Below are 6000 nucleotides of genomic sequence, written 5' to 3'. Positions count from 1 at the left end.
AGGTACACACACACACAGGGAAGGAGGGACAAGCACACACACGGCAAGGGGGAGGGCATGTGTACAGGAATTGAGAGGGGACACGCGCACACAGCGAGAGGGGACATGCACAGACACAACAAGGGGGGACATGAACTCATGCAATGAGGGGAGAAGCACACACACAGTGAGGGGGATATACACAAAGTGCAATGAAGGGACACACACGCGCACACACAGCCAGAGGGACACACATACACAAAGCGAGGGTGGGACACGCATGTACACTGCAAGAGCGACACACATATGCACAGGAAGAGACACACACACACACACACACATACACGCACACACAGAGCAAGGGAGGGACACGCGCATGCGCAAGCACGCAAATAGAAACACACACAGCGAGAGAGAGAGACACACACACACATACAACAAGAGGGGGACACGCGCACACACAGCCAGGGAGGGACATGCACACACAGCTAGGGAGAGTCACACACAAACACACACACCTAGAGCAAGAGAGGGATACGCACACACACAGTGGGGTGGAGACACATGCACATGCAGCGATGAAGTGACACACCCTCAAACAGCGAGTGAGGGACACGCAGTGAAGGGGGGACACACAAACACATACTGTGAGGATGTAACACGTACACACAAACAGCGAGGAAAGGACACACACACACATATACACACACAGCGAGCGAGGGATTTGCTGAGACACGCAGCGAGGGAGGGATGCGCGCACACACATCGAAGGAGGGACACACATACAGCGAGGGAGGGACATACACACACACACAGCGAGGGAGGGACACACACACACAGCGAGGGAGACACACACACACACACACACACACAGACACAGCAAGGGAGGGACACATACACACACACAGCAAGGGAGGGACACGCACACACACAGCAAGGGAGGGACACGCACACACACAGCAAGGGAGCGACACGCACACACAGGGAAGGAGGGACAAGCAGACACACGGCAAGGGGAGGGCATGTGCACAGAAATTGAGAGGGACACACGCACATGTAGCGAAAGAGGACATGCACAGGCACAGCGAGGGAGGGACATACGCACACACAGCAAGGGGGGACATGCACTCACACACCGAGGGGAGATGCGCACATACAGTGAGGGGGATATACACAAAGAGTAAGAGAGTGACACACACACACAAGGGAGGGACACACACACACAGCAAGGGAGTGACACGTGCACACACAGTGAGAGAGGGACATGCACACACAACGAGGGAAGAACATGCACAGCAAGGGAAGGGAATGCGGTACTGCTTTTCGTGGAAGGATCAGAAGGCGGTAAACTACACTCTCAAACAGAATGGCAAATGATCACAACCAGGTTGGAGAAAAACTTTAAAATACTTTGCACAGTAATTAAATGGAGTTGCATTACATTTCACTACGAGAGCAGATTTGTTCAAGCAAATTCGAAGGCAGTTTGCAGATGGCAAAGCAAGCAAGAAAACTCCGTCCTTGTCCATGTAAAATGCTGCCGTTGAAGAACAAAACAGTTTGGACCCAATTTCGAACTGAGGACCTTTCGCGCATAAAGCGAACGGGATGACCGCTACACTACAGAAACAAGCTGCAGCCATTGCTGCTTCGGCTCTGTGGCATCCAGCTCTGAAAGTTAAAGCCATTCTACCTTTCACCTTTCTGTTTCCAATAGCTCGTTGTTTAATGGGACTTGTTTAATTTTGGCTATGTGTTGAGCTTGGACGAGATACACCGAAGTATCTGTTTCCACGCGGTGTGCGCCAATAACATTGTGTTGCTGACACCGGCTTTAAAGGATTACTTTTTAGCGGCGCTTGCCGTCGCAGTCTGTGGCACAATCATTTAGTCTGTTCGACTGCTCACGGGAAAGGTAGCATTGTGAAACACTGCAGAAACGAACGACTTCCTTACTTTTGCTCAGTCTGACCATACTCCGGGAAATTTTCCCAGATTCTCAGTTGAGAATTTTTGCAGCTGGAAGTTACCTCAGAAACCCTGTTAATTCGTAATGTAATGTAATGTAATGGCCAGAAAACAAAATAACGACGAGTCGAGCCACCGCAGGACTTTGTTTCACAACAGCAATGAAGTAACAGTCGACATTCGGTTCCAGTAAAGGCTCAACTTGCCTGGGACAGCAGAGCTGCTTGCGATTTTCCGCGCGGGAGGCGAACACCATCATGACAGCAGACACCGGAAAATTCGGCACTTTCCCACTCCACAGTTAATTGCCCGGGAAGCAAAGTCTTTTTTCTTCGGTTTTAAACAGAAATGCAGCAGGAGTCGAAACAGCATTTTAACAAGCTGCGTCGTTGGAATCGATCAGCAGAAATGGCAGCGGCGGGATTCGAACCCACGGTCCTGTCGAGACTGGAGCTGAAATATAGCGCCTTAGACCGCTCGGCCACACTACCAGCCAATCGCCTGAACCCATTTTCTTGCACTTCCAATTGTGCTCCTGCATAACAACAGATGCAAAGTCACGCGAAAAGGGTTCCATGATCCTGCTCCGCCTCGCACAACTGCTGGGATGTGCCCGTCTACAATATCAATTTCGCAGCAGATAATGATAGCCCATCAATCCAGACAAATATCAATGGTAAGCTGAGTCTATCTTCTCAGAATCTTTTCCTGTACAAATGTATCTGTGAGTGCGTGAGAACATACGATCGGTTATGATTTGGTCAAATTACCATGAGCTGCTTGACATTACTGCAATTTCGATTCTTGCTTTGCTAAATGATTTCACCCTTTGGTCGAAACAGGACAACTTCCACGTTTACACGGAACACGAAACACACCGGACTACAGGGAAAATGCACAAAGCTGAGCAGGCCGTGTTCCATATCATACCGCGCAGCATCGTTTCAGTCAGTGTGTCTGTTTTGCAGAATAAGAGTCCCAAAGAATATTCTTCACCAAAAAACCGGAGGTAGCATTACAATCCGAGAACGACGGATCACATTGTGAGGATGCTCTGACCTCGGAGCCAGTTCGAGATGCCACTTTCCTTGCCTTTTTGCCTTAACCGTGCAATTCGCTGCAGAGATGTTCACACCTGGATATGAGCCACATGGATCCCAAATGAGTCGACGAGAAGCGACTCAATAAATTTTGCTAAATTCCACGGTGCTTATTAGAAATGCAGTTTCTGTTCACATGAATCTAAAAGGTAGTTTCTGAACATAGTAACACAAGTCAAATGGTAATTAGCTCACCCCACCCCCACTCCGGAAGAGGTGCTGACTGCCCTTGAGTGCTTTTTGTTCTCGATGTGAAGAGCTCTCACGCCTGAGTCACCTTCACACGTCTCTGGTTGCTGAGTGAATCACAAAGAAGGAATTTCACCAGAGCTGCAACTGCCTCACTTCCCCACTCGCCCACCCCTTTTGCATTTTCCTGCTCGTTAGTGATTTAAAGAAAACCAATGGATGCGATGTCATTCTGTAGACTCTCTGTCGATTCCTCCGTTTCATTTCCAACGTGGCTGAGATCTCGGGCCGCACCTTAATACGAGCGACACTATGAAAGCACATGTCCAGAGGTTCCTCTGAGAGTGTAATTTCTTTCATTGCTGTTTCTAATTGAACGAGCCACTAACTTGCGAACTGCTCCAAAACATGATTCAGGACCACTGGTGACAACTCTCGCACGTTGAATAACGACAGACAGCTTCCAAATGATGTCTTTCATAGACGACTTTGGGGGTACATTTGACAGACAGACTAGTTCAGGAATCCGGGTGCGCTGTGACACCAGCGCATCAGCTTCTTCCCTGTCTTGGAAACGGGCCGCCTGCGCAAGGAATGCAAATGCGGTACTACTTTTCGTGGAAGGATCAGAAGGCTGTGAACTACACTCTCAAACAGAATGGCATATGATCACAACGAGGTTGGAGAAAAAACTTTACAATACTTTGCACAGTAATTAAATGGAGTTGCATTACATTTCACTGAGAGTAGATTTGTTCAAGCAAATTCGAAGGCAGTTTGCAGATGGGAAAGCAAGCAAGAAAACTCCGTTTTTGTCCATGTAAAATGCTGCAGTTGAAGAACAAAACAGCTTCTGCCCAGTTTCGAACTGAGTACCTTTTGCGGGTAAGGCGAACAGGATGACCACTACACTACAGAAACAAGCAGCAGCCGCTGTTGCTGCGGTTCTGCAGCATCCAGCACTGAAAGTTAAAGCCATTCTACCTTTCACCTTTCTGTTTCCAATAGCTCGTTGTTCAATGGGACTTGTTTAATTTTGGCTATGTGTTGAGCTTGGACGAGATATACCGAAGTATCTGTTTCCACGCGGTGTGCGCCAATAACATTGTGTTGCTGACACCGGCTTTAAAGGATTACTTTTTAGCGGAGCTTGCTGTCGCAGTCTATGGCACAATCATTTAGTCTGTTCGACTGCTCACGGGAAAGTTAGCATCGTGAAACACTGCAGAAACGAACGACTTCCTTACTTTTGCTCCGACTGACCATACTCCGGGAAATTTTCCCAGATTCTCAGTTGAGAATTTTTGCAGCTGGAAGTTACCTCAGAAACCCTGTTAATTCGTAATGTATTGAGCGAATCGCAAAACAGAAAGCATTTAACACGGAACACAAACAAAACTGGCAAACCAAATGCATTTTCAGACACAGCGAGCATGAATGCTAAATGTGAGACAGTCCGGGGGCATGAACCATAAAGTAATCTCACAACTAACAACAGGGCAATTCCAAACTGCTCTTTCAAACATACTGGAGCCTGAGTGCACCACCACTTCCCAGACAATGCTGAAAAGAGAGAAAGAAAGAACACAATAAGAATGGGCCATAAAAAGTGAACTTCACCAATCACAGTCTCGATTAGATTACCTTTCCCTTCCGATGTCTCCAGGACGGAAATGAAGGAAATGGGAGAAATTTAATAACATGTGACATCGCAATTCATTGGAACGATTTTCCCATTGGCCAGAGAACAAAATAACGACGAGTCGAGCCACCGCAGGACTTTGTTTCACAACAGCAATGAAATAACAGTCTCCATTCGGTTCCAGTAAAGGCTCAACTTGTCTGGGACAGCAGAGCTGCTTGCGATTTTCCGCGCGACAGACGAACACGATCATGACAGCACATATACCGGAAAATTCGGCACTTTCCCACTCCACAGTTAATTGCCCGGGAAGCAAAGTCTTTTTTCTTCGGTTTTAAACAGAAATGCAGCAGGAGTCGAAAAAGCATTTTGACAAGCTGCGTCGTTGGTATCGATCAGCAGAAATGGCAGCGGTGGGATTCGAAACCACGCTTCTGTCGAGACTGGAGCTGAAATACAGCACCTAAGACCGCTCGACCACACTACCAGCCAACCGCGCGTCACCATTTTCTTGCACTTCCAATTGTGCTCCTGCATAACAACAGATGCAAAGTCACGCGAAAAGGGTTCCATGATCCTGCTCCGACTCGCACAACTGCTGGGTTGTGCCCGTCGACAATATCAATTTCGCAGCAGATAATGATAGCCCATCAATCCAGACAAATATCAATGGTAAGCTGAGTCTATCTTCTCAGAATCTTTTCAGCTACAAATGTATCTGTGAATGCGTGAGAACATACGATCGGTTATGATTTGGTCAAATTACCATGAGCTGCTTGACATTACTGCAATTTCGATTCTTGCTTTGCTAAATGATTTCACCCTTTGGTCGAAACAGGACAACTTTCCCGTTTACATGGAACACGAAACACACCGGACTACAGGGAAAATGCACAAAGCTGAGCACGCCGTGTTCCACATCATACCGCGCAGCATCGTTTCAGTCACTGTGTCTGTTTTGCAGAATAAGAGGCCCAAAGAATGTTTTCCACCATAAAACCGAAGGAAGCATTACAATCCGAGAATGACAGATCACATTGTGAGGATGCTCTGACCTCGGAGCCAGTTCGAGATGCCACTCTCCTTGCCTTTTTGCCTTAACCGTGCAATTCGCTGCAGAGA

The sequence above is a fragment of the Chiloscyllium plagiosum genome, unplaced genomic scaffold (genome assembly GCF_037043375.1).
Source record: "Chiloscyllium plagiosum isolate Xiang-an unplaced genomic scaffold, Cpla_swu_hap1 HiC_scaffold_46, whole genome shotgun sequence".
NCBI lineage: Eukaryota > Metazoa > Chordata > Chondrichthyes > Orectolobiformes > Hemiscylliidae > Chiloscyllium > Chiloscyllium plagiosum.
Note: the sequence above shows the minus strand (reverse complement) of the source record.